The sequence below is a fragment of the Callithrix jacchus genome, chromosome 21 (assembly GCF_049354715.1).
Source record: "Callithrix jacchus isolate 240 chromosome 21, calJac240_pri, whole genome shotgun sequence".
In the NCBI taxonomy this organism is placed as follows: Eukaryota; Metazoa; Chordata; class Mammalia; order Primates; family Cebidae; genus Callithrix; species Callithrix jacchus.
This window is the reverse complement of record NC_133522.1, coordinates 21,415,796-21,442,472: the sequence shown is the minus strand read 5'-3', so window position 1 is coordinate 21,442,472 and position 26,677 is coordinate 21,415,796. Positions and strand designations below refer to the sequence as shown.

The following is a 26,677-nucleotide window of genomic DNA, read 5'->3' as shown; positions in this document are numbered from 1 at the left end:
GTTTGTCCCCTTGCTTACTCCCTACTTTTTTTTTTTTTTTTTGATCCACCCAGCTTCATTGTCTAGTACCAATAACATCTTAATTTTCAACTAAAGAAACAGTTCTTTCTTGCTGTTTTAAGTGTTAAGAGAGAATTCTGGGTGATTGTCTGCTACTACAGAAGCCAGTGGAAAGAAATTCTCTATCATCATTACTGTACAGCTGGTGTTAGCATGTGACATAAATTTGGCCAGTTGGAGGCCCTCTCCTGGGACTTAGAACCTCAAGCTTTCAATCAAGTACTGGAAGAAAATGTTAGAGGTTGTTCATCCCAACAGGGGTAGATTCTGCTGGAGTTCTGAGGGCATCCTGACCAGCTCTACTGGCTACAAGCCTGTAACTGTGCTTCTTGCCTCATCCTCGATAACTTGAGTCCCACTGAATCTGTTTCCCATTCTTCTGGAGACTCCCAGGGAGCCTCTTAACAAACACATTTTTGTAAGAGTTAGTCAGTCTGGTTCCATTGCATTAATCATGAATTTCAATGTAATGAAATTATCTAATAAAAACTCTAAAGATCGCTTTTGCACATATCGATTATTATATCTTTAATAAAAATCTTACAATTGCTAAGCCAAATGGCATGCAAAATTTTAGTTGAAAAACAATATTGTATCAAACTACCTTCTCAAAATACAGCATAGAGGTTAAAAATGCTAGCAGACTTCTGACTGTATAACATTTTGTAACTTATCTCTCAGTCTCAGTTTATTCATTTGACTATGAGATTAATCACAGCTACAATTTACCAGGGCCATTGTGAGGGGAAAAATGAGAGAGTATACACAAAGTTTAGCACATAATAAACTATGAGTAAATGTTATATTTCACTTTTATTAGAAAGAATGTAGAAATTACACCCTCACTGGCAGTGGCTAGGTATACTCATTCACTCCTCTGCTTTCCTTTAGTGCTCTCTTTTCCCCCTTCAACCATTCATATTTGCGTGGTGTATGATTTAAATTCTTGGCAGGGGTATTTTGCATAATTTTTGGTTTTGTCTAGACTCTTTCTTTTATACAGTCATAGATTATACAAAAGGCAAACTAAATTTGAAAATTCCCTCTAAATAGGATTATCAGATTTTTTCCTAAACTCCTAAGAAAAATACATTTGATATGTTTTTTAAAAATTGCTGTAGTTGTTATTTAACTTTTACTTAAAAAAAACTTTTTCAAACTTCTTTACAATTTCTTTATAGTTTACTATTTTTGATTTAATTAACATATGAGGAAATGTGATACTGCAAATTTTCAGTGCTTAGGGCTTCTAAATAAAGATCTTAATCCAGTTTTCATTCTATAAAAAGGTGCAAAATCCCACCTGTAATCTTAGAACTTTGGAAGGATGAAGTGGGCAGATCCCTTGAATCTAGGAGTTTGAGACCAACCTGGGCAACATGGTGAAAACCTGCCTCTATTATATTTTTTAAAAATGTTTGTTTAAAGAAAACAGTAAAGTAAAATTTTAAAAAGAGGGTAGAAGTTACACACTAAAAAATCATCTTGGATATAGGATTTTAAGAAAATAAAAGCAGAGCCCTGATTAAAGATATGAAAGAGGTAAGAATTTCTTCATATGTTGTTGAAGAAGAAAGCAAATGTAAATGTTAAAACTGAAAAGTGAATTCAGTTAGATGGAAAGTAGGGTTAATACTAGAAAAGCTTTGAGAATCTCATCTGCATTGTGTAAGAGAGACACCTACTGGTCACTGTGTATTTCATTGTTAAAACCCTCAAAATAGATTTGTTCATTCACTTTTTACATCCTATTCCCACACATAGTTTCTAATCTCTTAAAAATTCACAGCACATACATGATGGGAGATTCATACGAAAAATGATAATTATATCAATGGAGTGTATTTGTCACATTGAATCTGGGTAAAAACCTCTGCCAGCAAGACAACTTTGATAATGTCATTTTAATATATATTAAATCTGGTTTGTATCATAAGCCACTAAAAGTTAGACTGAAGTCTATCAAACAACCCCTTAACCAGAAAAAAAGAAGTAGTTTTGTTTTCTGGAAAGTACAGAATAGTATTATGGTAACCAAAAAGACGAGGCTGGGTGTGGTAGCTCATGTCTATAATCCTAGCACTTTGGGAAGCCGAGGTAGGCAGATTACTTGAGCCCAGGAGTTAGAGATCAGGCTGAAAAAAAAGGTGAAATCCCATCTTTACAAATATATATATATATATAAAATTAGCCATGCCTGTCATCCCAGCTACCCGAGAGGCTGAGGTGCGAGTATTGTTTGAACCCAGGAGGCAAAGGTTGCAGTGAGCCCAGATGGCACCACTGTACTCCAGCCTGGGTGATAGAGCCAGTTCCTGTCTCAGAAAAGAAAAGAGAAAATTAAATTAAGAAAAGAAGAGTCTCTGGGTCAGTGACTGAGCAGAGCCAGCTGCCACCAGGATGGCCCTGAAGCAGGACATCTGTTTTTGTTCCTCACCCTGGGCAGGTGTGACCCATCATGATCCTCCTCCTTGCCCTGATGGCTGAATGCAGGGCTTAAATTGTTAGTCCCAACTCTGACCAAACACATACTTTCTTCCAGAGACAGAGGCCAGGAGGCAGTGAGGGGAGCCCCTCGGGGAGGCGGCAGCTGTCACAGCCCCTCCAGCCTCTGTCTTGCTGGGTCCTGATTCACATTTGAGTTTAATTGGACTGACCCTGGACCCAGATAAGCAGCAATGCCTTTGGGGTCACAGAACATTTCTGGGCCATTGAATGTGGTACCAAACTGAGTGAAAATGGGAGCTATTTACAGACGGAGCAGCACTTAGTGCTTCATAGAAAGCAATGCCTTTTTTAAAGTTACAAATGCAGATATCTACATAGATGTGCTTTGCCGAGACGTTAGGTCTGTGATGGACCAGAGACCCCAAGTTGTGACTTTCTTCTTAGAAAATATTTCTAGTTGGGCCGGGACCGGTGGCTCACGCCTGTAATCCCAGCCTTTGGGAGGCTGAGGTGGGCGGATCACAAGGTCAGGAGTTTGAGACCAGCCTAGCTAATATGGTGAAACCTCCATCTCTACTAAAAATAAGAAAATTAGCCAGGCGTGGTGGCACATGCCTATAACCTTAGCTATTCGGGAGGCTGAGGCAGGAGAATCACTTGAACCTGGAAGGCAGAGGTTGCAGTGAGCCAAGATCACGCCATAGCACTCCAGCCTGGGCTACAGAGTGAGACTCTGCCTCAAAATAAATAAATAAATAAAATATTTCTACTTGTGATAAATATAGTAATATGTAAATAATGTACATGTGTTGATGTCTGGAGTGTGTTATTCAGTGTATATACTCCCACAGCTCACATGAAGAAATAGCCTCTTTCTATCGATATTTGGTTGTAAAGTGAACAGTTAATAAGATTAAGATTGGAGGGTGGATGGCTATCAGAGCTCTTGCAAATACTGTGTTCACTAAATAAAAATCACATATTAGAATAAAAAAAAAACAGAGAAAGAGGAAGAGGAAGGGAAGGGAATAAGAAAAAAGACAAGATAAGACAGATTAAAAAAATTATAAAAGAAATATACCTAAGGTGTCAGACTAGGATTTTTGTTTTATAAAAGAAATGCAAATAATGTTATCTAGAAATATTAAAAGTTTATCTTATAATAAACCACTAAAACATGGGATTGTTTAATCTCAATGTTATAAGATTATCAAGATTGATGGGATGTGTCCATAGCTACTAGAGTAGTACTTATGAGGGGTCAGACTTGAAGACTAAGCAGGTGATTATGGAGGAGAAGTTGGGTCTCCCAACCCTAAGAGAATCTTGACTCAGTGATAATACAGCCCTTTTCCTTAAATAATCCAAGTTAATTAAGATACTGTGGGTAATATACTTTTAGCAAGCAAAATGTAATTTGTGTTTTACTTAGCACCCTCATATTTCATACTCTAAAAACACAGATTTAAAAAATATTCCAAAGACCAATAACCACAATCAGAATATAAATGACACATAATATAAATAAACTTAGTAAATTAAATATTGTACATGGCTAAATTCACAATGGGGGCAAATGTAAAAGTGCTTACTATAATCAGTTAGCTCAGTAACTAACAAGTTGTTATTAACACTCTGTGCTCAATACTGTGCTTAGGATTATAAGAGGTATAGAACTGTAAGAACTAATCTATTTTCAAGGCACCCACATTCTAATTGTATAGACCACTTTATTTCACAAAAATAATAATGTATGAGAAAAGTCAGTACTTAATTATGAACTACATTATATGAAGCTAAATGTCAACATGGAAGGCCACTTCAAACTACATCGAAATTATTGCTTGCCAAAATGTTAGTGGACTACTATGGTGGAAATCAAAAGTATTGATAGAAATATCCTGCTAAAAACTCAAAGCAGAGTTTCAATTAATAATTTCAAAATTCATTCTCAATATTCTAGAGTCATAATGAAGGCTGACATTAAATAATAGTTAACAACATAATCCTCCTGCTACGTTTTATTTTATTTTTTGTTGTTTCAATTACTTATTTGTTTGAGGGATATAATTCAGGATACTCTACATTTTGGCCTACTTTTAAAAATGTTCTTGACATAAATAATTGACATAGAGATTTTACTAGGCCACCTCTCATTTTAGCATGGTTTTTCAATACTATTGATTAGTATATCCTCGTTTGGAGAACAATAATCTTTGGTTAATAGTTTTTAAATAAGAGAGAAAGAAAGTTAAGGCCTGTTCGCTATTTAGCTGTAAAGTTCTTTCCAATTCTGCAGTAATGTACAATAGAGAGGAAATGGGTCTGGGTCAATTGACTTTAATAACAAAAGTTAAGGTGTTCTGTCACTTTCACTTACCTTAACTCACAAGTAAAAATTGTCATTTCTGAGGTCAACAGTTAATTCAAAATATAACATTTTTGGCTCAGAGTTTTAAGGTTACAACATAAAAAATTTGGAGAACTTCTACAATTGTATATTACATATGCGAAGCTCCCTCTCACTAGTAAAAAAAAAGAGCTTTCATAAAACATTGTTTTTATTGCATACTGGGCTACTGAGAGTTTCAGGCAAACCTCTAAGGGACTAAAAAGTAATATAAGTTTGCTAAAACTCAAGAAGAAAAACCAAAAGAACCCCCAAGAGACAGTGATACCTTTAGGGCAAACGCCAAGATCATCACTTCAAATCCTGGGCCAGCAATGAAACAGGAAGATCAATTTGAGAGTCACAGATATAACTAGGAGCCTAGGACAGGCCGAATGTAAAGCCACGTTGGTTGCCCAAATCAAATTGAATCGTAAGATTTTTTCTAAAACTGACATAAAAAAATAAAGGAAGGAAATATAGTCAGCATGCTCACAAAGAAGAGAGAAAAAGTGAAGATCTCTGTCCTGATGAACAGCATAACCTATTATCAAAATATAACAATTAAAACAGTATTAGATCAATTGACCAGTAAAACAAAATAGAGCGCACAGAAAAGACTTGTGCATATTGAAACTTAATATATAATAGAGACAGCCATGCAACACATTACAGAAATCACGGACTATTCAATAACAGTATTGGCTCATATTTATAAATATGGGGGAAAATAGAATCCTTAAAGCACATTACATACACAAATCAATTCCAGGTTGATTAAAGACCCAAATATAAAAATTAAAAAAGATAAAATAGGTGGATGCATTAATGACTCAGGGTAGGTTAGGAGATTTTAAATGATACAAAAGGTACTAATCATAAAATTGATCACACTATATAATTAATAATTTATGTCATTTAAGGAAATTATAAATATATTTAAAATAATCCATAAGGACATTTGCAACATGTATAACTTGTAAAATAATAGCATTCAAAATAAAGAATTCCTAAAATTGGAAAGAAAAAGTCAGAAAAATGAGAAAATTTACATGAACAAGAGTTTATAGAAAATTTAAAATGGAGAGTAAACTTACGAAAAAATACTTAATTTCATTAACAATTAAGAAAATGCAAATAAATATTACAAATAGATGTCATTTTACTTTCATCAGACTAGAAAATGTTGACCAGCATGATAAATGCTAAGTGTTGACAAGCATGTAGCTCAACTGAAGTAGTGCCAACAAAAAACATGGGGGTTGCAGGTATTCTTTTGATTACTGATTTTCTTTCTGCTGAAAAAGCGCCCAGTAATGGGACTGCTGAATCATATAATAGTTCAATTTTTAGTTTTTTTGAGAAACTTTCATAGTGTTTTTCATAATGGCTATACTAATTTGTATTTCTACCAACAGTGCATAGAAGTTTTCCCTTCACCTCATCTTCACTAGTGCTTTTTATTTTTTGTCTTTCTAATAAAGGCCATTCTACCTGAAGTGATATTTCATTGTGGTTTTATTTGCATTTCCCTGATGATTAGTGATGAGCATTTTTTCATATACCTGTTATCATTTGTATGTCTTCTTTTAAGAAATGTCTATTCAGATCCTTTGCCTACTTTTTAATGGGATTATTTGTTTTTTGTGGTTGTTTGAGTTACTTTTCCCCATTGTATAGAATGAATGGGATACTATTCAGCCATAAAAAATAAAATCCGATTTGCAGCAACATCAATGAACTGGAGGTCATGATGTTAAGTGAAATAAACCAGGCACAGAAAGACACATGTCACGTTTGAACTCATCTGTGGGAGCTAAAATAGTTGATCTTATGGAGGTAGAGAGTAGAATGATGGTTATTAGAGGTTGGGAAGGGAGTGAGGATGAAGAGAGGTTGGTTAATGGGTACAAACATACAGTTAGATAGAAGGAATAAATTCTAGTGTTTGATAGCATAGTTGATTGACTACAATTAATAGCTATTGTATATTTCAAAATAGCTCAAGGGCAAGATTTGAAATGTTCCCAGCATAAAAAATGATAAATGGTTGAGGCGATGGATATCCAAGAAACCCTGGTATGATCATTACACACTGCATGTCTCAAAATATCACTTGTACCCCATAAACATTTATAATTATTATGTATCAATAAAAAGTCTATATGCCATTAGTGAAAGTATAAATTTGGTAAAAAAGAACTCTGGAAAACAATTTGGCACTATTTTGTAAAGTTGGACATCAGTTCTCCTATTTCTAAGCCATAGAGAAATGCTTGCACAATTACAATTGCTTCTAATTACATTAGGAGAAATACTGAAGAATATCCACAGTAGCATTCTTCATAATAGCAAAACACTAAAAGCAATTAAAATGTCCATAAACAAGAGAATGGATAAATACATTTTAGATCTTTCACATAATGGACTATAATAGACCAGTGAAAATCAAAGACATATAGCTACAAAAAACAATTGGCAATGTAAATATTGAAAGAAAAACTCACAGAAATCTATAAAGAGTGGATACCTTGCTACTTTGTCAATGTAACGAATTTGGAATTACATGGCCCAGAAGTGCTTTCGCAGTGTGATTTCGAATTAACACTTCTACAAAAGAAATTTGTCTATGATTTAGAAAATGAAACTTTTTTTGTTTGTTTTGTTTTTGTCTTTTTGTTTTTTTCCTTTTTGTGGAGAACGGGGTCTTGCTATATTGCCCAGGCAGGTCTCGAACTCCTGGGCTCAAGCTATCCTCCTGCCTAGAAGGTGAAACTTTTAAGTCTCAAAAGGTCAATAACATTCATGTGCAGTTGTAGCTCACACATGCTGTCATTGATCGTGGCAGAGGACAGCAGCCAGCCCTACAGCTTCCCCAAATCCCTCCAGATCTCCTCCTTCAGCTTCTCTGATTCTGGCCAGGTGTGGCTCAGCTCTGTGGTGAAAAGAATAATCTTCTCTGTAAAGTCACCTACATAATCAAGATTGGAGATCATGAGAGACAGCTGTGTCTCCAGTTTCTCCTCAGTCTCTCCCACTTTACTCCAGCTTTACCTCCAGATTCAGGGACAGCTGGCTTTGAGCTGAGAAAGGCAAAAACAAACAAACACTACATACATGGCCTAATTAGTTCCATACCTGCCTAAATTCTAGTCCCTGTAGTAGGTTGCTTGGTCAATATCACTCATAGGCATTCTGTTTTTCTGAGCAAACCCTAACTGTATGATGCCAGTATGCATCATATGTGATAAACCTTTTTTAATAAGAAAAGAAAATGGTAAACATAAAAGTCACCCCTGAGAGGGAGGCAGGAATAGAAAAAGATAGGAAAGAAACAAATTCATAGACTCAACGGTATTCAGAATGGTGTTGACAGACTTCTCAATATGGAAGGACTGATTCACTGGCATTCACTTTTATTATTTTGGTTCACAACTTAAATACATATTATATATATTTTTATTCTTTTTCTTATTTATACATTTATAATTATGTATGTATAAAACATAAGAAGGGCATGAAAACAAAATTAAGTTATCGGTAATTCAACAGGAAAAGAAGGTAGTGTCCACAGTAGAGGGTACACCAATTTCTGAACCAGCCATCAAGAAAAATGATCTTCAAGGACAGCAGAGTTTGAAAATGAGTGAGCAGGCCCAGAAGCAAGCCATAGAGTAATTAGAATAATTCAGGAGTGGAATATGCTCTTACAGTGTCCTGGGTGCAAAACAGTTTCTCTGTCCCATGTGCTAATAAGTGATACACAGAAATAATTGTAGAAAAAGGAAAGACAGACGTAGAAGGATTTTATTACATAAGAATAACATTAAGAAGCTGGAAAGAATCCTAGTAACCAACAAGAGATATTGTTTAAATAAATTACAGTATATTAGTATCATGGAAAATTATTAGAATATTATTAGGTATTAGACTAAAACAGGATTATGTACAACTATAAGGAAAGATATCCACGATATATTGCTAAGGGAGGTGAGCAAATTATACAACAATATATATGATATTAACAAATTTCTGTGAATAAAAATGTATAGCTATGTTATATATGTTTATGCAGAAAAAAAAATGTCAAGAAAACACCACATGGGGAAGTTGAATTGTTTGAAGGGAGATATTTTCTAACTTTACATACTGCTGTGTTTAAATTTTTTACAATAATCTATACAAAGAAAGTGTTTTTAGCTGGCCTAAAATTTAGGGGAAAAAAATCACATAAAAAAAAGGAGAAATCTAGGGCACTGTATATTTCACCTAGTCCTCTGAGCTCATCATCTTCATGAATAAAACAACTCATTGCTAACATTTGAAATTCGTAAAAGTAGATGGCACTGAAATAAGCTTATGCCTATTCTTTAGAATCTTGCAAAATAATGTTTTTAGGAAAAGAGAAGACGAATTTTACTAAAAATATATTTGAAATGTTAACATTAGTTGTAGACTGCATTATAAGTATTATTATCCTTATTAAAATATTGGCCCATTACCAATTAAATCTCTCTTTACAGCAAAAAAAAAAAAAAAAAAAAAAAAAGAGAAAAGATGGAAGTACTTCCCTTTAATACATGAGAATAAAGGTGTATACATTAAAACATAAGATGATACACAAAAGCCCCCTTCCCACCAATGTAAATATTTTCTTTGAAGCAGTTATCATGCTTAAAATTATATCATTATTTCAGCAACTCATTGTTAAAGTTCTGGGCTCTTCTGACTGGATTATAAGCTCCCTGAGCTCAGGAATCCTGTTCTGTTTCCTTACAGTATTCACAGTGCCTAGGAAATTGTAGTTGTACAACTATTTGTGGAAGAAAGACAGGAAAAGGAAGACAGAGGAAGGAGGGAGGGAGGAATGGAATCACAACATTTTCAAAGAAAGAAAGAAATTTCCAGGGCCATATCTGCCAAAGAGACGTTATTGGTGTCATATTATCAATGTTTACATGTAAGAGTCATGTAATCAATGTCATAGGGTCCTGGAACTCTTTTCTAATAGCTCACCCAGAATTATTTCTGCTCTATTAGGCAACAGATCCTATTCTGTTTCAAGTTAATGGGTTTCCTCCAAATCTGAACCAAAAAAAAAAAAAATACTGATGTACATAGTATAGCTAATTTGCTCTAAATTTAGCCAAGAACTTCAACACCAATTACCAAAATGTTGAATGTTCTTGTTAAAAATAACATGTTTTTTTGAATCGGATCAAATGTTTGATTAGGACAAAATGATTGTGAACATCTGGACATAATTTCCCTTCTTTCCTTTGTCTTCCACCTGTATAGAGTTGAGTCTAGAAAACTCTTATTTGGTGACTTTATTGAATTTCATCATATCAGGCAAAAATTTAAGACCATAGCTTTGTGTTAAGAACAACTAAGTAAGTTCTTTGAAAATACTATTTTTATTAGGGTTTTCTTTGTTAAAAAGAGAAAAACACCTGAAAGCTGATACGTTTCCATCTTCTATAACCCACTGTCATTCCTTACTAGTCCAGCTATGCAAAATAATTTTTAGCTATTGGGATAGTATTATTTATATATTTTAAAGCTGTACCCAAAATCTAATGATCTTGCTGAGGCTAAATATTGTTTTGGTGGACTGAGGAACAATGAAGATGCAAAGAGAATTAGACTACTAAAGTCCCATATCTAAGACATAATTAAGTCGAGGAAATCAAAGCTGAGTTTAGGCTTATTCTCTGAATTCTAGAGTTGCTAGAAAGAAAACTTACAGGGTATCATTTTCATTGGAAATAGTGCATAATTTATACTTTGGAGACAAAAAAATGAAGATCATACAAGAACACACATCTGCATTATCATAAACTTGTTCTTTTTAGGGATGGGATTCACTCCTTAATTCAGCAGATATTGTAGTCAGAGTTATTCAGGGAGTTAGTATTAAAAGTCACAATGTAAATAACACCCAGAAGGCAACTGAAAAGTAACTCAACATATTAAATAATTTTATATTTATTTAAGAATTATAATCAATTAAATACAAAAGAGTATATTATAGTGCTTAAGAATTGCTATGGAGTGACTTGTGTCCCCAAGAATTTATATGTTGAAGCCTTTCCAAACCCTCAATGTGAAATGTGAAATGTGTATCTGGAGATAAAGGCTCCAGGATGTAATTAAGGTTAGATGAGATCATAAGAATGAAGTACTAATACTGCAAAACTGTGACCTTATAAAAGGTATAAGATCTCTTTCTCTCTCTCCCTCCCTCCCTCCCTCCCTCCCTCCCTCCCTCCCTCCCTCTCTCCCTCTCTCCCTCCCTCCCTCCCTCCCTCCCTCTCTCTCTCTCTCTCTCTCTCTCTCTCTCTCTCTCTCTCTCTCTCTCTCTCTCTCTCTCTCTCTCTCCCCCCCCCCCTCTACATCAAGTAATAAATGACAAGGAAAGCAGCCTTTTGTAAGCCAGGAAGAGGATCCTCACAAAAACTCATTCAGCCAGCACCTTGATCTTTAACCTACCAGCCACCAAAACTGTGAGATATTAAGTTTCTGTTTTTGAAGCCAACAGTCCATCGTATTTTATTATGGAGGCCCAAGCTAAGACAAGAACATAGATTTTTTTTTAATAAGATGATATAGTTTTAAATTCTTCCCTAGCTAACTCTCTAAATCTCAATTTTCTGTTGGTAGAAAGTTATGAACCCACCTCCAAACTCTGCTTTTAGAAAAGAAGTTTATAATACATATAAATCAGTTATTATGGAATTTTAAAAATGGCAACTGTTATTATTTTATGTTTTATTCATCATTTACATAAACTGTTTAGCAAATCATAGACTTTTATAACTTAAAGGGAACTTAAATAATACATATTTAAATACTAATTAATTATTAATAATCACATGTCCAGAAAGAAATGATTTGTCTTTTATGAGTCTAAATCATTTTTCTTGATCTTCATTTTCAAGTATGTGACCTTTGAATGACTAGCAGCATGTCAGAAGACACAAATAGCCATTAAACCCGAAGAAATATTGTAAAATTATTTAATTAGATTGTTGAATATGCTGTTTATGCAGCTTTTATTGAAAAACTTTTAAAGATATAATCTTATTGTTTGCATAAATTTACATGTTGTTATTGGTTTGAGTAAAAAATGCCCTCAGTTACAGTATTTGATACAATATAAACCATCAGCATAAGTTCTTGGAATGAATGGATAAATCCAGTCATTTTAGCAACAGTAGAAGTATTTATGATTAGCTTCCCTAATAGACATTTACTCAATCACTCATTCAACAACATATAATTTCCATGTATGATACATATTCAGAAACATATCTCTGTGGGATGCTGTGGAAATATTAAAAGGACCTAGATATGGTCTTAGTCCTTAAGCAGCTAGATCCCCAAGACTTACTGAAGAATTTTACCTACATACTGTCATATATACCCTTTATTCACTCTTTTCATTCATGCATTGAGTTAATATATTTAAGCATCCACAATTTACTTAGCACTGTTGTAGAAGTGAATATATAAGAAAGAACAAGACGACAAAGCCCCTTCTTCCTTGATGCCCCAATTCAGAGTCTATATTGTACTTCCCTGTTTAATTCTTTTCCCTCCCTGTGTCTTGGGCACATCCACCACCTACCAAAGATTTTTGTACATAGAAACAAATAGTGTAATTCGACAGATGTAGGAATAGTATGAGTCCCATACTCTTGTATCCAATCTCATGGCAGATATTATTAATTAATTATGGCTCTCATTTTCCAAAAGTATAAATATATCTTAAAATCCTTTTCATCAGTATTTATCTCAGCCAGGACCAATAAAGGTAACAAACTCATGAAAGTATTTGTCTATTTTAACCTCTGAGTGTAATAAAGAAGATAGGGTACAAGTTATAACCCACGCTTCAACAAATAGAAAAAACTGTTTACATCCCAAAGTCAAGTTTGTAAGACATCAAAGTAGGGAGGATGCAAAGAGGACTAAATGAACTGTTTCCAGAGATGGAATATCTCTTAGGAAAGATGAGATCAACGGTTTTCTTCATGGCAGCATTTGCCAAATCTGTGTACATAGTAAAGATTAAGCTTGACTTAAGGAAATAACTCCTCTAGGAGAAACAAAAACCCTGAAAGATTTGGGTGGTGAACAGCAGTGTAATCTAAAGGAGCCCCAAATATGAGTGCTAAGGTGGTGCAAAGCAGAGCAGAAACTCCTGTTTCTCGCAATTCTTAAGAGATAAAGTCCCTCTAGAGGGAGAGGTCTGCAACAAAACAGGACATGTCTATACTTTAGAGAAGGACTAACTTTTTACTTGCAGTGGAATCCAACACCTATGTGGCTAAATTCCCAGTTGTACTGAATTGATTAATTCTCAGTGTATCTGCATAAGAGAAAAGGGCAAATCTTGTCTGAGAAGAAAATAACATCGACCTCCCTCTCTACGGTTCTAACACGTATAGATATGAGATATATGAAGAAACTGGAAAACATGACAAAAGAAAAGGAAAAAAGAATCAGATGAAATAAGGACACTTTCCCTCCCCCCGGCCATGGATATCACTGGAATAAACAGATAAAAACTTTAAAATACTTAACAAATACATTTAAATTAAAGAACATAAACAACAAGCAGAATGAAAGACAGAATTTCAACATACAATTAGAATAAATATAAAAATCAAATAAAACATTCTATAACTAAAAAATATAAAATATATTATTTAAAAATTTTAGAATGTGTTAAATAGCTGACTGGACACAAAAAAGAAATTATTAGTGGACACAGAGACAGAAAAAATCAACGTGAAAACAAAAGAAATGGAAAGAAAAGAACTAAGTATTAATGAATATAGGCCAAAAATTAATATAAGACATGGGCAGAGATATGTTGAAATAAAATCTCAGAAAAAGAAAAAAGGGACAGAGACAATATGTGAAGTGCTATGGATGAGGATTTTTCCAATGAAAATATTCCAATGAGGATATTTCTAATGAAGGTAACAGCCAGAGGTCCAAGAAGCCCAGTCAACCTCAAGAAAGACAGATACAAAATAACTATATTTGGCAAAACATATTTAAACATCTCAAAAAAAAAAAAGAAAAGAGAGAGAGAGAGAGAGAGGAGACAGATTTTTAAACCAGGCCTAGAAAAAAGGCATGTCTTCTTCAAAGAGCAAGAATGAGATTTATGGATAATTTATAAGACAAAGGCAATGGAATGGCATTTTTAAAGTGATAAAAGAAAAAGAGGGAAGAAATTAAAACTGCCAACACAAATCCTGAAAATATTTTTTAAAAATAAAGAAGATATAAAAATATTTTAGACCCTCCTGAAAAACTTTTGCATCCAACAAACCAGCACTACAAAAAATGTTAATGAAATTTTTCAAACCATATGGAAAATGGTCAAAAATGAAAACATAAAAGAAAGAGCACTAAAAAAGTTAAATACATGAGGAAATTTAAAAAATATTAATGTCTTTAAAACAATAGTAATAACTATTACTTCTAGGGTATATAACATAGTACATGTACAATATATGACAATAAATATTCAAGGAAGGGAGTGGTAAATCAAGTAAAGTGCTATGAGAGTTTTGCATTCTTCAAGACATGATAAAAGGACTAAATGTAATAAGTCACAGATACATGTTAAAATCACTAAGATAATCACTACATAAAAGAAAAAAATAAAATATTAACTGAAAAAAAAGACATAAAATGGAATAAAAATTACTGAGTGATCCATCAGAAAGCAGGAAAGAAGTAAAAAAAAATGAGACTTTTTAAATAAAGCAAGATGGTAGGCTTAAATCCATGCATTCATCTATAACCATAGCTACAGTTAATGTAAATTGACTAAATAATTCAAATAAAAGACATATTATCCAACTGCATTAAAACATAAGCCCAACTATATACTATTTACAAGAGACGCTATTAAAAAAATGAATCTCTATAAATATAGGGGTACCAGTGTAATTTTGTTACATGGATGTATTGCATAGTGGTAAAGTCTAGGCTTTTAGTGTAACCATCATTCAATAACGTACATTGTACTCATTAAGTGATTTATCATCCCTCACACCCCCCACCCTCTCATCCTTTCCAGTTTCCAACGTCTATTATTCCACATTCTATATCTATGTGTACACTTAGCTTCCATACAATAAACATGTTAAATATAAGGTCATAAATGGGTCAAGAGATAAAGGATAGGGAAAATGTACTAAGCATATACAAACAAAAGAAAGCTGGAGTTACTGTCTTAATATCAGAAAAAGTGGGGCTGGAGCAAGGGCAAGGAAAGCAAGCGCAAATGAGAGTGAATGCCTCTTATAGGATGAGGCAGCTAGGACACAAAATTTAAGGGGGAACTTATTCTCAGCTTCCTACAACTGCAGACTCAGAATCAGAGAGTAAGCATCTCCTTAAATTTTGCTTTGTAGTTCTGACCCTGGGACAAAGTAGTCTCTAAAACAAAATGTATTATTAAACATAAAAAGGAATATTTCATGACAATAAAATAACTATAATCTTAAATTTGTATTTGTCTAAAAGCAGAGAATACACATACACACACATATCAATTAGGAAAATCCACAATCATAGATGGATGTTTTAACAGACGACTCTCAATGACAGATAAAGTATTTAGAACAGTAATAAGAATAAAATTAAAATACAGAAGCTTTAAACTACATCTAAATGATAGTTCCAAAATACTACACCCAGAAATGGTAGAACACACATTTTACACATAGATGGAATATTCACCAAAACAGAATATATTCTAGACAATAAAGCAAGTAGGAATATATTTCAAAGGTTTAAAATCATCCAGACTATGTTGTCCAGCCACAGTATAATTATCCTAGAAATCATACCAAAAAGGTAATTAGAAAATTACCAAATGTTTGGAAATTAGGAAGCACAACTTCTGAAAAACCAATGGTTCAAATATGAAAATATAATAGAAATAAGAAAATATAGTAAAGCCAATAATAACTTAAAATTAAAGTAAAGTGGACATAAAATGCTTATGCTATTAGCATATATTGTTTAGGCTATCCAAAGTAGCATTAATATGTAATTAATAGGTGCTCTAAACCTAGATCGATTTTACTTAACAACATGGTTTAGAAACACATTTTAGAAATACAACAACACAATGAATTTCATTTTTTGGTTATGACTCCACTGTTTTGACAGAGTCATTTTAAATCGTTGATTAGGTCGTTTCTAGTTATTTTTTGGGAAAGGGTCCTACCACGGGCAATTAAGATGTGTACTTTCATAAGAACATCTATAAATTCCTAGCAGTAGAATACTTAGAATTTCTGGTGTCCTTCTTTATAGTTTGCAGGTATAGAAAATTTTATTTTTCAAAATAACTTTCTTAAAGTATAATTTATATAAAATAAAATTCATCCATTTTAGCTGTACAATCTAATGAGTTTGACAGAGATAGTATTTATACAAGGAGATATCTATATAGAGAGAGATAGATCTATATCCGTGTAACCACTACCACAGTTAAGATGTAGAACGTTTGCATCATTGTAAAAACTTCCTTTGTGTCCCTTTCCAGTCAATCACCTCCTTGCATTTCAGGTATCACTTCCCTGTTTTCTTTCACTGTGTATTAGATATTTCTTTTCTAGAATTTTCTATACATTTAACCATATAATAGAAGTTCCACTGTGCCTGGGTTCTTTTGCTTAGCTCATCATGTTATGCATTTACCAACAATTTCTTTCTATTGCAGTAGAATTCTGTTACATGGATACACCATAATTTGCATCTCCATTTACCTGCTGAATTTTGATTGCTTCTGTTTGGAGGCTATTATGGACACAGATGCCCAAATCACTCATGTGCAAGTTACCATGTGGACACATTTTAATAGTTCTTATGCACAATGGTACAGTAAAACTATCTATTGACTCAACTGTTAACGGATCTATTGTTGCTTCTAGTTTGGGGCTACTGCAAGAAAATCTGCTACATATATCCTTGTACAATTTTTTTATATGGTTTTACTTTTCTTGGTTAAATACCAAGTGGAATTGCTAAGTCATATGGTAAGGATATTGTGATATAGCTGGCCTAGAATTAGAACCAGTACAATGCCATTTTAAAATGGGAAAACTGTTTCCATTCTCCTCACAATGACTGCTAGCCATAGCTTCTGTAAACTTCTAAGATTACCTTGCAAAATGTAAAGAGAGGACAAGCTGCATACTTTCTCTTATCTGTAACTGCCAGAATTGCTGGCCTTTGTTTACCAAAGTAAGCACCCCCAGATAATTCCATCCTGGTGCCAAGTAACCTAAAATTATGTAGACCCCACACCTGTCCAAATAATGTATAAACTAATGTTTACCTTGACCTCTGTAAACCACTTAGGTGGCAATTGGAATGACAAAAGTCCCCTGGCCCTTAGAATGTCTAGAGCCCCCTCACCCTCCTCTCAGCCTAGGAGGTGATTGACAGCTTTCATTCCCATCTCCGTTCCTCACCCCCACTCCCAAGGTAGTTTTGTGGGTATAAAAAGGTCTTGTCACTCTTCTTTCTCTGCCACGGGTTAGAGAGACGTGAGTCCTCTGTGGTCGCTGGCAATAAACTCTGTAATTTGGCATACTTTTGTTCTAGTGTTGACTTTCTGTGCTGAGTGTGATATAACAATATGTTGAACAACATAAGAAACTGACACACTTTTTTTTTTTTTAACTACTCATACAACCCGAGGAAGCAGAGAAAACTGACTCAAAGGGTAACTTTGCTCACTGCCACATTGATAATCAGCGTTCCAGAATTCAAATCAAGTGGGATAGATTCATGGAATTATAAGTGGTTAATTATATCTTGAACAAAGGGAATGAATAGTTCAGAAGATTAAGGATTTAGACTAACTTAAAGATATGTCATTTTGCATCCTCATTCATTCATTCATTCATAAATCCTTGAGTGCTTATTATGGGCCCCTGGGGATATTTTAGGCTGTGGAGATGCAAAGTTTAAAGAGATAAAATATATATCCTTAAGGCTCACAATCTGATGAAAGACGTTCTTTTTCCAAAGTTAATGTACCATTTTACGTTATTGCTGGTGACATATGAGAATTCCAGTTTTTCCATATCTATGCCAAAACTTAGTGAATCAATTTTTAAATTTTAGACATTGTAGTGGATATGCAGTGATTTATTTGTCCCCAGTGTTAAGTATCTTATCACAATTATTGGTTATTAGTATATTTTCTTTTATGAGATATCTATTACAATCTTATAACCAACTTTTAACTAGGTATTTTCTGTTATATTATTATTTAGTTGTAAGAGTTGCTCATAAACTCTAGATACAAGTCTTTTGTTAAATATATGTACTATAGGTATATTTTCTCAGTTCGTGAGTTGACCTTTCATTCCTTGATGACATTAAGAATAGAAATTTTGCTCTCTGCGACTCAAGATGGCACTGTGAGAACAACCCAGGATTGGAGCTCTCATTGTGTCCGCGGAGAGGTGAGTCTGAGCTGCATTTCCAGACTGATCTTTGTTGCCCAAGGAACGGGGAAATTCCCAAGTGAAGAGGAGATGCGGGACGCCAGGCAGAACCTCCGCCTGGCGAAGCCGGGAGCCGGGGGAGCGGCGGCCGGCCCTACCCAGCGCTCCCCACAGGGCGCGCTTGTCCGGGTGCCCCGTTGAACCAGCAACCGGAGACGTGAGAGGGCTGGACTTGAGACTGAGCTAGACTTGGACAGTGGGCCAGTCCAGGGGATTGCAGGGACAGAGCGTTAGGGATGGCCCGGTGGGACGAACAAAACTGCGATTTCAAACTAGGCCTGTGCAGACGGCCCGAGACGCTCTGAGGGGGAGGGGCATCCACCATTACCGAGGCAACCCGCCCCAACTGAGATACACGCCCATTGCTGACGCAGCCTGCCGTTGCCGAGGCAACCCGTCCCTACTGAGATACACGCCCACTGCTAACGCAGCCTGCCGTTGCCGAGGCAACCCGCTACAACAGAGAGACTCCGCTGCAGGGCGTGGCGGAGAACACAGCAGAGCCTGCAGGAACAGGGCGAATCACACAACAGCAGGGCGGAGACTCGGCAGGCAAACAGTGGCTAGTCTGCGTCCTAGCTGGGCAGGACCTCAACGGACATCCAAAAATAAAGCCCAAACCCCTCAACACAGAGCATTTGAGAGAAAAAAAAAAAAAAGGGTTTTTTTAATGAGCTCTGTTGCAGCAGAATCAAACATAGCAGCCTAACAGCCCTGAATGAACAACAGAGCTCACAGCTCAGCAATTAAGCTCCTATAAAGTACAAACTGTCTCCTCAAGCAGCTCCCTGACCCCTCTATATCCAAAAGACTGACATTAGGCAGGCATCATCCTGGGACAAAGAGAGCAGAAAAAGAAACTGGTAGCATCCCTCGCTGTGCCACAGCTGCTAGAGGAGCACCCCAGACAAGCAGGGTCAGGAGCGAACCTCAGCAGTCGTACAGCGAAGGGGCTAGACTGGTAGAAGAAAAAACAAGCAACAGAAATACTTCATCATCAACAGTCTGGGTGTCCACTCAGAGACCCAATCGAAAAGTCAGCAACTACGCAGACGACCAGCGGACAAATCCACAAAGATGGGAAGAAACCAGCGCAAAAAGGAGGAAAACACCCGAAACCAGAACACCTCGCCTCCTAGAAAGGACCAAAATTCCTCACCAGCAAGGGAACAAAGCTGGACGGAGAATGACTGTGATGAAATGACGGAATTAGACTTCAGAAGATGGATAATGAGAAACATTTGTGAGCTAAAAGATCATGTATTAAATCAATGCAAAGGAACTAAGAACATTGAAAAAAGATTCGAGGAAATGATAACAAGAATGGATACCTTAGAGAGGAATATGAATGAATTAAAGGAGCTGAAAAACACAATACGAGAACTTCGCGAAGCATGCACAAGTTTCAATAGCCGAATTGACTAAGCAGAAGAAAGAATATCTGAAGTCGAAGACCAACTCAATGAAATTAAACGAGAAACCAAGATTAGAGAAAAAAGCGCAAAAAGGAATGAACAAAGTCTCCAAGAAATGTGGGACTATGTGAAAAGACCTAACCTACGTTTGATAGGTGTACCAGAAGGGGACGAAGAGAATGAATCCAAGCTGGAAAATACTCTTCAGGATCATCCAGGAAAATTTCCCCCACCTAGCAAGACAGGCCAACACTCAATGGCAGGAAATACAGAGAACACCACAAAGATATTCCGCAAGAAGAGCAACCCCAAGGCACATAATCGTCAGATTCAACAGGGTTGAAATAAAGGAGAGAATACTAAGGGCAGCAAGAGAGAAAGGTCGGGTCACCCACAAAGAGAAGCACATCAGACTCACAGCAGATCTCTCGGCAGAAACACTAAAAGCCAGAAGAGAGTGGGGGCCAATATTCAACATTCTTAAAGAAAAGAACTTTCAACCCAGAATTTCATATCCAGCCAAACTGAGCTTCAGAAGTGAAGGAAAAATAAAATCCTTTGCGAACAAGCAAGTACTCAGAGATTCTGTCACCACCAGGCCTGCTTTACAAGAGCTCCTAAAAGAGGCACTACACATAGAAAGGATCAACCAGTACCAGCCATTCCAAAATCACACTGAATGCTAAAGAGCTTCAACATAATGAAGAATCTACAACAACTAACAGGCAAAACAGCCACTTAGCATCAAAATGGCAGTATCAAATTCACACATAACAATATTAACCCTAAATGTAAATGGACTAAATACACCAATCAAAAGACACAGACTGGCAAATTGGATAAAAATCCACAACCCATCAGTGTGCTGTATCCAGGAAACCCATCTCACATGCAAGGATACACAAAGGCTCAAAATAAAGGGATGGAGGAAGATTTACCAAGCTAATGGAAAGCAAAAAAAAAGCAGGAGTTGCAATTCTCATCTCTGATAAAATAGACTTTAAAGCAGCAAAGATCAAAAGAGACAAAGAAGGCCATTACATAATGGTAAAAGGATCGATAAAACAAGAAGAGCTAACGATCCTAAACATATATGGACCCAATGCAGAAGCACCCAGATACATAAGGCAAGTTCTTAATGACTTACAAAAGGACTTAGACTCCCACACAATAATAGTGGGAGACTTTAACACTCCACTGTCAATACTAGACAGATCAACCAGACAGAAAATCAACAAGGATATCCAGGGCTTGAACTCAGACCTGGAGCAAGCAAACCTGATGGACATTTACAGAACTCTCCACCCCAAATCCACAGAATACACATTATTCTCAGCACCACATCACACCTACTCTAAAATTGACCACATAATTGGAAGTAAAGCACTGCTCAACAAATGCAAAACAACTGAAATCATAACAAACAGCCTCTCAGACCATAGTGCAATCAAGTTAGAACTCAGAATTCAGAAACCGATCCAGAACCGCACAGCTTCATGGAAACTGAACAACTGGCTCTTGAATGTTGACTGGGTAAACAACGAAATGAAGGCAGAAATAAAGAAGTTCTTCGAAACCAATGAGAAGGAAGACACAACGTGCCAGAACCTCTGGGACACATTTAAAGCAGTCTCTAGAGGAAAGTATATAGCAATAAGTGCCCATATGAGGAGAATGGAGATATCCAAAATTGACACCCTATCATCAAAACTGAAAGAGCTAGAGGAGCAAGATCAAAAAAAACTCAAAACCCAGCAGAAGACAAGAAATAACTAAGATCAGAGCTGAGCTGAAGGAGATTGAGACACGAAAAACCCTTCAAAAAATCAATAAATCCAAGAGCTGGTTTTTTGAAAAGATCAACAAAATAGACAGACCACTAGCCAGATTGATTAAAAAGAAAAGAGAGAACAACCAAATAGATGCAATAAAAAATGATAAAGGGGAAATCACCACAGATTCCACAGAAATTCAAACCAACATCAGAGAATATTTTACAAACAACTCTATGCACATAAACTAGTAAACCTGGAAGAAATGGATAAATTCCTGGACTCCTGGGTCCTCCCAAGCCTAAACCAGGAGGAAGCTGAAACTATGAATAGACCAATAACAAGGTCTGAAGTTGAGGCAGCAATTAAGAGCCTACCACACAAAAAAAGCCCAGGTCCAGACGGGTTCACAGCCGAATTCTACCACACAAGGAGGAGCTGGTACCATTCATTCTAAAACTATTTCAAACAATCCAAAAAGAGGGAATCCTTCCCAAATCATTTTACGAGACCAACATCATTCTGATACCAAAACCCGGCAGAGACCCAATGAGAAAAGAAAACTTCAGGCCAATATCCATGATGAACATAGATGCAAAAATCTTCAATAAAATATTGGCAAGCCGACTGCAACAGCAAATCAAAAAACTTATTCATCATGATCAAGTAGGATTCATCCCGGGGATGCAAGGCTGGTTCAACATATGCAAGTCTATCAACGTAATTCACCACATAAACAGAACCAAAAACAAAAACCACATGATTATCTCAATTGACGCAGAGAAGGCATTTGACAAAATTCAACAGCCCTTTATGCTAAAAACCCTCAATAAACTCGGTATCGATGGAACGTATCTCAAAGTAATAAAAGCTATTTATGACAAACCAACAGCCAATATCATACTGAATGGGCAAAAACTGGAAGCATTCCCTTTGAAATCTGGCACTAGACAAAGATGCCCTCTTTCACCTCTCCTATTCAATATAGTACTGGAAGTTCTAGCCAGAGCAATCAGGCAAGAAAAAGAAATAAAGGGTATTCAAATAGGAAAGGTGGAAGCCAAATTGTCTCTATTTGCAGACGACATGATAGTATACCTAGAAGACCCCATTGCCTCAGCCCAAAAACTCCTGAAACTGATAAGCAACTTCAGCAAAGTCTCAGGATATAAAATCAATGTGCAAAAATCACAAGCATTCGTCTACACCAATAACAGACTTAAAGAAAGCCAAATCAAGAACGAACTGCCATTTGCAATTGCTACAAAAAGAATAAAATACCTTGGAATACAACTCACAAGGAACGTAAGAGACCTCTTCAAGGAGAACTACAAACCACTGCTCAACGAAATCAGAGAGGACACAAACAGATGGAGAAACATTCCATGTTCATGGTTAGGAAGAATTAATATCTTGAAAATGGCTATACTGCCCAAAGTAATTTACAGAATCAACGCTATCCCCATCAAGCTACCATTGACTTTCTTCACAGAACTGGAAAAAACCACCATGAACTTCATATGGAACCAAAAGAGAGCCCGCATAGCCAAGTCAATTCTAAGCAAAAAGGACACAGACGGGGGCATCAGACTACCGGATTTCAAACTATACTACAAGGCTACAGTAATCAAAACAGCATGGTACTGGTACCAAAACAGAGATATAGACCAATGGAACAAAACAGAGGCACCGGAGGCAACACAACATACATACAACTATACAATCTTTGATAAACCTGACAAAAACAAGCAATGGGGAAAGGATTCCATGTTTAACAAATGGTGTTGGGAAAACTGGCTAGCCATGTGCAGAAAGCAGAAACTGGACCCCTTCCTGACACCTTACACTAAAATTAACTCCAGATGGATTAAAGACTTAAACATAAGACCTGGCACCATAAAAACCCTAGAAGGAAATCTAGGAAAAACCATCCAGGACATAGGAGTAGGCAAGGACTTCATGAACAAAACACCAAGAGCATTGGCAACAAAAGCCAAAATAGACAAATGGGACCTAATGAAACTCCACAGCTTCTGCACAGCAAAAGAAACAGTCACTAGAGTGGATCGGCAACCAACAGAATGGGAAAAAATTTTTGCAGTTTACCCATCTGACAAAGGGCTGATATCCAGAATTTACAAAGAATTCAAACAGATTTACAGGAAAAAAACAAACAAGCCCATTCAAAAGTGGGCAAAGGATATGAACAGATACTTTACGAAAGAAGACATATATGAGGCCAACAATCATATGAAAAAATGCTCATCGTCACTGGTCATCAGAGAGATGCAAATCATAACCACATTGAGATACCATCTCACGCCAGTTAGAATGGCGATCATTAAAAAATCTGGAGACAACAGATGCTGGAGAGGATGTGGAGAAAAAGGAACACTTTTACACTGTTGGTGGGAGTGTAAATTAGTTCAACCATTGTGGAAGACAGTGTGGCGATTCCTCAAGGCCTTAGAAATAGAAATTCCATTTGACCCAGCAATCCCATTACTGGGTATATATCCAAAAGACTATAAATCGTTCTACTATAAGGACACATGTACACGAATGTTCATTGCAGCACTGTTTACAATAGCAAAGACCTGGAATCAACCCAAATGCCCACTGATATTAGACTGGATTGGAAAAATGTGGCACATATACACCATGGAATATTATGCAGCAATCAGAAATGATGAGTTTGTGTCGTTTGTAGGGACATGGATGAATCTGGAGAACATCATCCTCAGCAAACTGACACAAGAACAGAAAATGAAACACCGCATATTCTCACTCATAGGTGGGTGATGAAAAATGAGAACACATGGACACAGAAAGGGGAGTACTAAACACTGGGGTCTATTGGGGGGAAAAGGGGAGGGCCAGTGGGATGGGGAGGTGGGGAGGGATCGCCTGGGGAGAAATGCCAAATGTGGGTGAAGGGGAGAAGAAAAGCAAAGCACACTGCCATGTGTGTACCTACACAACTGTCTTGCATGCTCTGCTCGTGTACCCCAAAACCTAAAATCCAATAAAAAATTAAAAAAAAAAAAAAAAGAATAGAAATTTTTACTGTTACTGACATTCTGTTTATCAACTTTTTCATGATTCATGCTTTCTATTTCATATGTAGGGAATCTTTGCCTACAAGAAGATCACAAATATCTTCTCCCATCCTGTTTCCCATAAATTTGTAGTTTGAGCTTTGAAGTCTTACATTTAGATTTATGACAATTTCAAGTTAATTTTTGTGTATGGTGTGAAGTAAAGATATCTCAATATCTTGGGGATTTCTGGTGTTCTGCATAGCACTTACCTCTTCAGTGCCCTTTGCCGTAACTTCAGCCTCCTTCCAAAACTCTTGAACTCTGATATGTATCTTCTCTACAAGGCAAGGCCAAATGCTCTATTTGGGACTCTACACTGTGTTCTTACAAGTGGTCTCTCAATAGAAATACAGGATGACTATAGACTTTACCTGGTTTAACTCCTTCTCCCAGAGATCAGTGTTCCTCTGCATAGTTTCCAAAGTCTGAAACTATTATTTCATTTAATTTTGTGCTGTTTTCCATCTCTCTGTGGAGAAAAGGTAATTCCATTCATTATAATCATGGCTGTAATGCAAATCTATGTGCCCTGCAATTTAATCAATATTACTCTTTCAAAATGTATTCCACAAACAGGCCTATCATGAGCAAAAGACATTCACTAGCACTGCTTATCATTATTTAAATATTTTTCCAGTAAGATAGTATAAAGATTCCTAGGGCTGCCATAACAAATTATCACAAACTGCATGGCTTGAAAACAACAAAATGTTATTGTCTCACAATTTTAGAGATTAGAAGTCCAAAATCAAAATATGAGTTGGGCACGTTCCCTCTAAAATATGCAGGATAACTCTTCATTGTCTCTTTATAGCTTCTGCTGGTTTGCTGTCAATCTTTGACGTTCGCTGACTTGTAAGCACATAACTCCAATCACTGTCTTGGTCATCACATAACATTTTCCTTGTGTTTCTGTGTCTTTATATGGCCCTTTTCTTATAAGGATACCAGTAATATTGTATTAAGAGACTACTCTATTCCTGTGTGACATCATATTATCAGATTATATATCCAACAACTTTATTTCCAAATACAGTCACATTCTGAGGTACAGGAGTTTAGAACTCCAGCATATCTCTTTTGGAGGGGGGCCACAATTCAACTGATTACAGATAGGAAGAAATAACATGTTATTATTCTGATTTATGTTTATTTAAATGTGATTAAGATAGAATTTATTTTCATGTTTGTTGGTTATTTTTATTTTATTTTCTATTGTCTATGTCCTGTCTTGTTTTTCAATTGAGTTGTACATCTTTATATTCTAAAGGAACTCTTCATAAAGTAAGGAATTAAATCTTTTGTACATCATGTATGTTTAGTATTTCTTCAGTTTGTCATTTGTCTTTTGACTTCATATAAATTCAAATAAGTAATTCTGTCTTCTACATAATTTTAAATTCTACATAACCAAATGTATGCTTTCTGTTTAGTTTTGCTTTGTTTCTAGGTCTTAAGTCTTAATTTCAAAGACTTCTCCTATCCTTGAGTTAATGAATAAAATTACTTGTATTTTTTAATTAAACATTTTATCCACTTATAATTTATTTTGCTGTTAAGGTATAACATCCCCTTTTACATTCAAAGTTATAAATAACTAATTGCCCTGTTACATTTGTTGAATAATGTAAGTTCCCTTTATTTTGAAGAGATTGTCACTTTCTTCTTTGGTCCATTTTATTTTTCTTTATTTCTTTTCTTTTCTTTCTTTGAAATAGGGTCTCACTGTGTTGCCCGGGCTGGGTTCAAAATCCGGGGCTCAGGTGATTCTTCCACCTCAGCCTCCCAAGTAGCTGGGACTACAAGCATGTGCTGCTAAGCTTATCTGGTCTATTTTCTATTTCCTCTGTAGTATTAAGTTTGTGATTTTGTCACTTAACATGTGAAAGGACTATATGCTCATTAAATTCTTATCTTAAATATTCAAAATAAA

The 26,677-nt window shown here is 35.8% G+C and overlaps 1 long non-coding RNA gene across 3 annotated transcripts in view; it reads right to left on the bottom strand.

Annotated features, from left to right (window-relative positions):
- LOC108589410 (uncharacterized) overlaps positions 1-26,677 on the bottom strand; it is a 207,063-nt gene that overhangs the window by 178,135 nt on the left and 2,251 nt on the right. For all 3 annotated transcript variants that reach the window (XR_013530574.1, XR_013530572.1, XR_013530573.1), the window contains exon 2: positions 25,116-25,213. This is a non-coding gene — a long non-coding RNA (uncharacterized LOC108589410). The remainder of the gene's footprint in view (positions 1-25,115; positions 25,214-26,677) is intronic.